Genomic DNA, 10,386 nt, shown 5'->3' with positions numbered 1-10,386 from the left:
AGAAGAGATGTAAGCTATAGGAGGAGAACTTGGGATGCCCTTCACAACTTTGAACTGAAGCCTGAAGAACACTACAGTGGTAAGAAAAGTGAACTGGGAAGTGCTTAAACATATTGAATTTTTGTCAGATCTGTGGTATCTTTGGGCTAGCTAAAGAGTAAAAAAAAAAAAAAAAGTTATTTTTCAGAACCCTAATAAATCTTGTGTTTCTGATTTTGCTTTGCCTATTGCGTACATGCCTAAAGAGGTGAATTGCAAATCTATAATGCTTCCAAAATGGGGACGCTTGGAGAGGATGTGCTTAGGCTACTTGGTAGCCCCAGGTTCATTGCTGGAACCGAGACAGAAGGTCTAATCCAGCTAGCCCAGAGCCTATTTGTACTGACTGGAGATGTGAAAGAATATGTGATCTGGCACATTAGGAGTGAGAATTTGTTCAGGGAAACATCTTGGAGCAAATGGCTACAAGAGCATCAGCAGGGCTTTTGCTGATACTTGTGCTCCAGAGAGTGCTTCAGGTGAGCCTTTGCTATTCAAGAAAATAGTAATAAATTCTGCATAGTGCTCTAAAGCGGAGACCAGCAAAAATTGACACGGCAGAAGCGAGCGCCTTCAGGAGAATCATGCTGCCAATTGCAGGAAGGGAGGTTTTGTTCCCAGAGTTATGTGGCTTCGCTAAGCCTGACCTACTCTTGTTCCGAGATGACAACTTTAAGCATAAGAGATGCCCTGGGTGACATTGCTCATTTATAAAATTCCCTTTTGTTGGATCAAATTTAACGTGGTCTCCTGTTTCGAATTATCTCTTTGATTAGCTGCAAAGTTTTGATGTCTGCAGGAGGAGAACAATTGCATCAGTGTGCACTGTCAGCCGGGACTTGTGGCTGCTGGGGAGTTGCTAGGATACCTCTCTAAAAGGTACAATTCACTGGATTAACCACCAACCCAGTTTGCATGAGAAATATTTTTCCTGTCTTTGTTTTGTGCTGGCATCAACTGTGCATCAGATGTGCATGTGTGTTTAGCGCAAGCTACAGATTGATTGTCATGTGTGTCTTTTGCCTGCTTTTGATACGCAAAAAACCTCTGTGCTCCATAGCAAGGAATCCAGAACAATTATAGTAGCAGTTCCAGTAACCTGTAAAATGAGCATTGCTTCCAGAGGCGAATATCAACCATAGAGAACCAAGGGGAGGTTTGACTTTGGCTATGCATTTCTGGCGTGTAGCTAAGGTTTAACTTCCTATCTGTGAAGAAGCAAGGGAATTTTTCATCACCTATGTATTATTTTCTTTCCTCGCTCTGAGCAGGGGGTTGGACCAGATGACCAGCCGAGGTCCCAACCAAAGCTATTCTATGATTCTGCCATCCTTGCCACGTTCCACTGGTATTAATGCTCCCTTCCAACAGAAATCCTTTGCAGAAAGCTCCTTCGTGCTACTTGCACAAAGTTGCCTCCGACACCTCCTGTGTGTCCATCTGTTCTTGAGTATGACAGCATTGTATTCAGGACACAAATCCTAACTCAACTCTGTCCACAATAGCTGCTTCGTGCATGCACATCCTTCCAATACCCTTTTTTCTCCATCTTCCTGTTTCCTGAAACATTTTGTTCAAACTTTGTCTTCAGCACCTTTTGCTGTCATTTCTGTGAATCTTGCCTTGTCCCACAACCCTCTTTCTTCTCTTTCCCTCTAACTTTCATAAACTCCTCGCGCTGCTTCCACTGTGTCTTTCCTCTTGATGGACCATCATTCATTCATTCTGTCTGAACAGTCTTCTGCTTTTCATCCCCTAAGCACCATGGTTATCTTCTCCCTAAGTTCCCTTTATCTCCTCTCCTCTCCCACAGTTTATTTCCTCTCCGTGGAGCTCCCTACCAGCCATATTGTGCTATGTTTCTTCTCACCTGTGGGTGGAAGTAATGCTGCAAGAGGGTGGGAAAGCCTTCATAGGAAGGGGAGGTGATCTTATTTTGAGACTGATTTCGCTTGTACTTGCACACCCACATAGGAGCACTAAGATGCATGTACTCAAGCGGTCTGGCCAGTGGCCAGGCACCAAGAACTTGTAGCCAGTTGGCCTGGTCAGGGGTACTTTCGGCGACCCAGAGAATAAGGCTTGCCTGCTCTGAAGTCCTCCTCACATCTCCTGGTCACTGCTTTGGCTGGGGAGGGTGGCTGGCTTGGGAAGTGCCTTTTGTGCCCTTTAGGAGCTGCCCATGAATTTTTGTATCCGTCCTGTCCCACCTCTGCGAGTGATTAGGATTTCCTCCCTGTCCTTTCTCACCTCCTCTGAGCTGCCAAGGGCTCCAGCCTGTTCTTTATCTTCCCACCATCGCCCCTCAATGGCTTAAGTCTTTATTTTAGTCTGGATATAGGCCACCCCTTGTATTCCAAGTAACCTGAAAAGCTGCAGGTTGCTGTGCTAGGATCTTGATGACCTGCTAATCTGGGTGCCTCTTGCAGCCCTTCTGCCGATCCTCCTGCTGCTCCCACAGCCCAGACCTTTCCAGTCATTCTCCCTTTATACCAGTTGTCTTGTTTCCATTGCTGTTCTCTACACTGCGATATATTGGGAATCTGTGGGACTGGGGCTATGTGCTGCTGTGTTTTGCAGAGCTTCTAACGAGCTGTTAGCTTCACAGTTTGCTGCTTAATAATTCTCATGGTAGCAAGGATGGATAACCCAGGTGCTGTAATTCACTAGAGATCAGTTAATTACTATTACTCAGCATGAAGAAATCGTGTTTAGATTGGCAAGGGCACAAACTGAACTCCCATACCTGACCTTCCTCTTGCTGTAAAGCTAACTCTGGCTTTGAATTCTCAGTCAAAACAAGCACAAAACTAAGCCTTAAACTGCCTGTGTGAACCAAGTAGCCGAGCCCTGGGGAGTGATTCTTATTTAACTAGCAAGCATTGGTTTGCTTGGTATGTGGTTTTCCTTGTCTCATAACCCATCGTATAGAATAACAGCAACAGCACTTGGGTTTCAAAGACATTTTTGTCTCGACGTGCTCTCTAAACCTATTGACCTCACGCCACCCATCTGGAAACCCTGAGGAAATGAGAGGTACAAAAAGCCTTCTCCGAGTCACACTGGCCAGTGATGGACGTTGATGTCCTGACTAGAGATTTCCACATTCTCACGCATTATAAGGCACCCCCCCATTTTTGTGTGTGTATCGGCATCCTCTATCCAAATCTCGGGTATTCTAATGAAAAAGGCATTCAACCAATCTTCAGTCCTCGAATGAGCTGCAGTGTGTAATTTCTTCTATTGAAGAAATGCATAAATCTAGGATGAAAATGTTCCCAAGAATATTCTAATATTTTCTAAAAATCACGTCTCTGATTTTTTGGGGTTTTTTTGTTTCTAGTGAATACACCACATATGCTGGCACATGGATGTAACTTTTGTAAGCAAAAAGGATGTAACTTTGCTTTAACTGATAAATCACAGCATCCTCATGATACTATACCTGCAATCCAGAAAAAAAAAAGCACAGTTAAGGCATGAGCAACATTTACAGCATTCACTAGAAATATTTAATTCTAAGCAATATTAATATTTTTGTGTTCTTCTCACTTATAAATTACACTCTGAGATCTGGAGTTCCTCCAAAACCTCAAGTAAATCCTCATTTTAATGAGTGGCAATCACAAAACCTGGGAATAATTGTCCTGACTTTCTGAGCAGCAAAGCATTGCAGTGCCTGTTGAATTCAACGCAAGATTAATCTTCCTGGACTGCAGACTGTTGTCCTGAAATAACGTATAGCCATGTGTAAGATCTGCACATCAGTACATTGGAGATCAATAGCTCTTTTCCTGATTTGGCCAAATGATGTTCTTTGGCTAGTGCAATCAGCCAGAGCTCAACTGGAAGTTTGAAACAAAGCATGTGTTATTGTTCAAGGTACTTCATATTTCTTGAAAGAGAGTATGTTGAATTTTATAAGTAAGTGAATTGCAGAGTAATTTCAGCCTCCTCTTGGCTAAGGCCGAGACAAAATACTGCTTACAGAGCTCTAGTTCCTCTCTGGTGCTTGTTTATTCACACACTTCATTCCTGAGTAGCTCTTGTAATTACCCTCTATATACCTGCTGCTGCTTTGTGTTATTTAGCTCAGGATAAAGTTTTATGAAATATATCCTGGCCCACTTTCACTTGTGCAGACTGCCCTGCTAGTTCGATGTAGCTCTCTTTTCTGAGCCACGATCTGAGGTCTTGCTCCCAACAACATCTACATATGTTTTGGGACAAGTATGCCTTCTTACCCTAGCCAATAAATGTCTGCAAAAACCTGAACTCTGCACAGGCTGTCTTTCCCAAATTCAGAAGGGATATTAAGGACTCCGTATTTTGTCAGCTTATTGATTATTTAAATTATTGCTCAGAAATAGTTCATGGATTATTCAGTGGCTGTATGAGCAGTGGGTACAACAGCTGTCAAGAGCTCCTGTGAATCACATGAGTTTCCTTTAGAGGGCACCATTGACTTCTCTGAAGTCTACGTAAAAGTCTCTACTTGCTGTTAATGAGGCTTGTTATCCACTTCTGGACATCTGAGGTCCATTTGAGTATTTTTTGCTCTAAATATTTGGGATGCTGTGGGCTAGTGCACATTATCTACTGTATGCAAATATTTTATATAAAATACACCTTGCAATAGACTTCTCAGGCCTTGGCTATGAGTGCTTAGTCACCAAGCAAAATGCTGGAAGGAACATACACTCCAGGATGCTGAACTGTGTCTTCTAATAAAGGGTTTAAGAGGACTGGAAGGCTCAGCTTCAAGCTGAAGTGAGCCTTCACTTCCGCTGCGTGGTCTCAGGGATGCAGGTTCTCCCATCCTGTGTGACTAGTCACTGCATCTACAGAGATGTACTGGATTCTCCTTCCCTACGACTTTACCTGTTTTCCAGAAGTGATGTTTCTGCAGCCAGATATATCGCTCCATCTCTCTCTCTCTCATTCGCACTTTCTTTTTTTGTATGCTGTACCCAAGCTGGGCAGGATGCAGCTGTGTGGTCATCTTGCTTGAAAAAGTGATGCCAAAAGGGTGCAGCTTTAGGAGGTTGATGGGTGACGAGTTACTTTCTAGAATGAAGAAAGTTGCTTTTAGATTTCTTAATCTATTTTTCTGCTTCTTATTTTTTAATGAAGAAGCACAGAGATCAGGGAAGTATAGAAAGTGCCTACCGTGGTCTCCCAGCTTGAGGCAATGCACTGTTCAAGGGGAGTCCACAGTGATGTAAGCAGGATAATTGCGTAAATAAATGTCTGCTCCACAACAAAAAATGAGCTTAATTTTAGAATTGAACCCTCAAAAGGATGTATCTCATTTGTCCAGATAATTATTCTAATTTAATGGAGATGAAGGAACATCCAACAAAATGGTTATTCAGATGCTTACCTTCTCTCTCACTCCTTATTTTCATTGCTTATACACTCTTCTGTGCAATTGCATCAACACGGTCCTGATAATGGGGGGTTATATTTTATACCTATGCAGTTAATTAACTGCAGAGCTGCAGCGAGCCCATCTCTAACGTTGCGGATGACTGGGGACTGTTCAGCGCATTTGCAGCCTCTGAACCAAATCTTTGATCATGCTCTTAACGTTGTCTTCTTCACTGGCTTAAAAGGTACCTATAGCCTACAGTGGGAGCACGCTGAATGGCACAGAGTGGGAGGATTGGGTTGAAGGAAGAAGAAAAGCTCAAATGAGGGTGGAAAAGCCATCCTTCGATGGCTTGCAGAGGGTTTTTGCAAGCACCATGAAGCACTCATAGGGCAGCAGCAATAGCTGGCAGGCAGCCCAGCAGACGTCCATAGGTATGTAATCCTATGAATCTCACCAACCCATCACTTATCTCTTCTTCCATCGCTGCCACAGGTGATTTTCATAACACCCAGCAGATTAAGCCTCCTGGGTGGACCTGATATTCAGGAAACTCAACATAAACTTACCTTGTGTTAGTGGGACTCACTGTTATGGCTTGATCCCCAAAGCTTTGCAACCTCACTCTTGCAACATACTAAAAACTCCTAATCTCTTCTAGAATGTTATAAAATGTCTTTTTTTTCCTAGTTAAATCAGCAGAACCAAGTTGGAAGAAAATTTAGTTCTACCAAACTTCTAGCTTATTTGGGTAGTCCTCTATGGCAGGCATGTTTACATCTCTGTGATCCCAGACCTCAGGGAATTGCATTTCATTTCAGGGCTGCTGAGTCTCTGCAAATCCCATGAGATTTTAAGCTTTGATTTTTAAAAAAACAGGGTGTTTTTTTCCTATGGTTGTGGAGAAAACCTTGAAAGATAGAAGCTAGAGCCCTCAAAGAAAAAAAGAAATAAAAAGTACATTTAAGAAATAAAAATACATTATAAAATAATAAAAGTTACAAGTGCATATTTCATCTTGTACTTTTTTTTTTTAAAAATATTTTCATTTTCACGACAGAAGGCGACAATTCATGATTTTGGATTTGCTCAGACAAACCGTTCTTCAAGTCTCCATTAAGATGACCGTGAGTTTCGGGCTGGTTTGTGCCGTTACACTGAATACTGTATTCTTCCTAAATAAGAGAGGAATTATCCAATTAAATCCAATCCAATTAAATACGTATATATTATCAGTATCTCTGCCTTACAGGAAGAGAATGAGCACACAGAATCTGACTCTTCCAGAGCTGCTGAGAACATCTGGCTCCCAGGTACCTTAAGGGAGGCTTAGCCACTCAGTAACTGTAGCCACTTGGTCCAGGTTCAGACTTGGAGTGCTGTGTTTTAATCTCAGTTCATATGGGAGCCAGTGGGGCCGGTGACAACCTCTTGGTAACCACAAGTTCTTTGTATCTTTGTTCCTCCCTATTCTAAAAGGTGAGAACAGTGATCTGTTTCAGAGGGGTACTAGTTAACTTACAAGTGTTTGTAATCCTTTATGAGATCTTCCTCCTCTCATAGTGCAAGAGTCTGAGACACCTCAGCGTTGAGATCATTCCAGTGAAGTACAACCCAAATTTGAAGAAAATCAGTTACCTATTGATCTAAGATGTTTTCACCTGCTCTGTTTCAAAACCATTTATAAAACACTTTACTCTTAAAGGAAGGTCAAGAGCACTCAGGCACCTGATCTGCAGGGACAGCAGTGGACAGTAGATCCTGAAATACTCCTGAGCATCCAGGCCACAAGTCTGGAGCACCTCCCAGTGCGATGAGCCTGGCAGGCTGCAGCAATGTGTGGGTGGACCAGGGATGCTGTATGGGATATCTCGGGTTTATCTCACTAGCTTGCTGCTTGTAATGATTCTTCATGAGATGAGCAGGCTCCCAGCTGTCAAAAAGCAAAACTAGCAAAGGAGAAGGTGGCCACAGACACAAACTAAACCTGAGCCTGGAGTTGATTCTTGTGCTGACTCACTGCCCATGGCATAAGACATCTTCCCCTTTCAGCGCAGCTCCCTGCCGCGGGCTCAGCTATAGCATAAAAAAGGAAAACACTTTGGACCCCGGATACTTAGGCTCCATATTCACCTTTCTACTGCAAAGCAGCATAAACAATTCTAGACCTGAAGAGAGGTCACATCTCAGTTGCGAGAGAGGCTTTCAGCAGCAGAGGAGGTTACTTCTCTTCTTACAAGTACACTCTTGGCTCTTCTGTTTCTGGAGGCTTGGCCTAAATACAGCAGTACGTCACCTGCTTCAGCCTAAGAGAGGTCTTCTCCAAAAGGCATGTGCTCCTGATCTTCCTCTTTTGAAGGCCAGTTACTGTGAATGCTGCCACTGGATGGTCTGCAGTCATTGATGCACAATTATGAAATTGTTCCTCTGTCACTATGTCTATAATGGGTTCTGCTTGAATTTTAAGCTAGACTTACCTTTCCAAAACACAGTCAACTTCCTCCCTGGAAAGTCAGAATTCAACTATATTTTCTTTATTTAAAGGGAGACTGTAGTTAATACAGCAATAGATTTGTGTCCTATATCAAAGACAATTTACTCCTCGTACTCCGAATGTTGTCCCACAGCTGTTCTGTTGGTCAGAAGCCCTCAGTGAAGAGAGAGCCGTCAGTTGATGAGACTCTTCAGCGTGGGGAAAAATAAAAATCTCTGGGATGGAGTGGGGGTACCACAGAAGTTATAAAACAATCAATGACACGATGTGTCAATGACACAATGACGGTATTATCAAAACTGAGACAATGATATTAAAGCAACATATATAAATCAAATGAAAGGAAGTGGGTTTTCTGTGCAATGTTTGATTAAATTCTAGAATTGTTGCTAAAGGACGTTGGGTAAGCCAACGTAGAATAAATGTAGTTATAGCAGGACTAAATACATCCAAGGAGGATTGGTCCATAAGAGTTATCGGAAAGGCCCTCAAATGCAAAATATTTGGCACAAGGTGCCATAGGAAAGATTATACTGTGGACACAAAGCTCATCCTGTTCCTTGTAGCCTTTCCTGAAGGGTTTGGACAGTGATCGATCCTGCCTACTGCTCTCAATCACTGCTGTCACTGTGGTACTTGGTTTCAGCTCACGTTAGCATTTGTTTGGCTGGGCTCAGTACCAGGGCTTGCTGGGATTTTTTGCATGCCCATAATCTGTGTGGAGCCACCGGTGTGAATTTTTTTTTTTTTATAATGTAAAATCATCTTATTTCTGAAAAATAATGTTGACTTCTCATTTTTCTCTACACTACCAGTAACATCCTGTGTACTTGATACACGTCTTCTTCCCCTCCCCCCCGTTTCCAGTGGCACACCATCAAACCCCTGTTTGCTCAAGCCACTAGCTTTCCCATGGATTGTAAAAGTGATGGTCAAGAGCTTCTGTTGCAGCCACCCCCCATTGCTCCGAAAGATTTAGCTATTGCCCAAATGGAAACATTGGACAATATTCTGTACACTCTTCTGAGGGTTCAACTTCCTTCAGACAGCATTGTATTGTTAGGTGACTTCTGACTTTTATAATGGAAAATAAATGGCTGGTTGGTATGGCTGTACCTTTAGGAAGTCCATTGCTTTAAAGCAGTGCCAGTGTCGTATCTTTTTTTAATCTTTTTAAGCCTTCTGTTTCTCTTTCTCTCATTTTAGACGTTCTCCAGTTCGCCTCGATCCTGACACTGTGCCCCACTGCAGCCATGCAAAACGCCATAGCACTCCAGCCTCCTAAACCTCTTTCACTTTTTTCCAAATATTTTCTTTTTATTCCATTTTATGACCTTCATATAACTTTCATAGAAAGTTCGGATGCACCCACTCCTACCCCCCTCTATTTCAGTGTAACAGCAGAGAAGCAGAAGGGACCTCTTCATCATGAAACCCAGTCCTGCACTCAGACAAGAAAACCTGTCATACAATCCTTGACCTAAGCTGATTTAGCTCAGTCTTAACGTAAGTTGGCTCTTGTGCCCCATGCTTCGTTCTAGAAAGCTATTCTCGATGCTTTAGTGACAAGAAAGCCTCTTATTTTCAAAATTACCCAATGGTACTTTTCTGGTTCTCCACTGGCTCTAAGGTATTTCTGAAAGGAGCTACTCTCGCTTTGCTTCGTGATGCTAAACAAGTCGGGCTCCCCTTACCTCCTCTGGAAACAGAGGCTCTGTAGCCCCTTTACTGTCCTTATACTCTCCAAGTTTGTATGGACCCCTCCCCTTAGGAGCTTGTCAGGCAGAGGTAATTTGGTGCAGATGCCATTATTAGATATTATTCTGAGTTGAAATTGATACATAGATGTGAGCAGCTTCAAAGCTAAGGGAGCTAGGACCCAGGCATATGATCTGTGTCTCATCTCGTAATAATTAACAATGATTATTTATTATTGATTATAGTACTCAGAACATTCGTGAAAATGTGTCTGCAGTTCCGAAAAGCTGATAGCTTGATCAGGAGCTGTATTAAAACTTTGTGAAAGTTACTCAAATGTAATGAAATTTGTCATCCAATGTCATCCAATATCAGCATCCAATGCTGATAACTGATGAGACCTATAGATAAAGTATGCATCCAACATACAGCCACAACCCCTGATATTTTTCAGCTTCACAGGCTAACTGCCTTTACACCTAGCTATCATGAAGACAAAGGACTGATGTGATGAGGGACAATTTCCCATTGTTTCTGCTTAGGCCAGAAATGTTATTTTTCAAGTAACCGGTGTTAAATACAGAGCTCATAGAAGCCCCTGCTCTTACTAGTGTGCCATCCCTTATGCATTTAAAGATCGTGTTAATCCTTTAAGCCAACACCTTGTGCTGGAGCTTCATGATTAACTCACCATCCACTGCGACTCCTCAACTTCTTTTCTTTTCCCCAGGGCATAATCTCTGCTCCCATAAGCACAAATGTTCTTTTTCCAAGTATGTAACTA

The sequence above is a fragment of the Calonectris borealis genome, chromosome 3, assembly GCF_964195595.1.
Source record: "Calonectris borealis chromosome 3, bCalBor7.hap1.2, whole genome shotgun sequence".
NCBI lineage: Eukaryota > Metazoa > Chordata > Aves > Procellariiformes > Procellariidae > Calonectris > Calonectris borealis.
The sequence above is the reverse complement of the archived record's forward strand: the minus strand, read 5'-3'. Positions refer to the sequence as shown.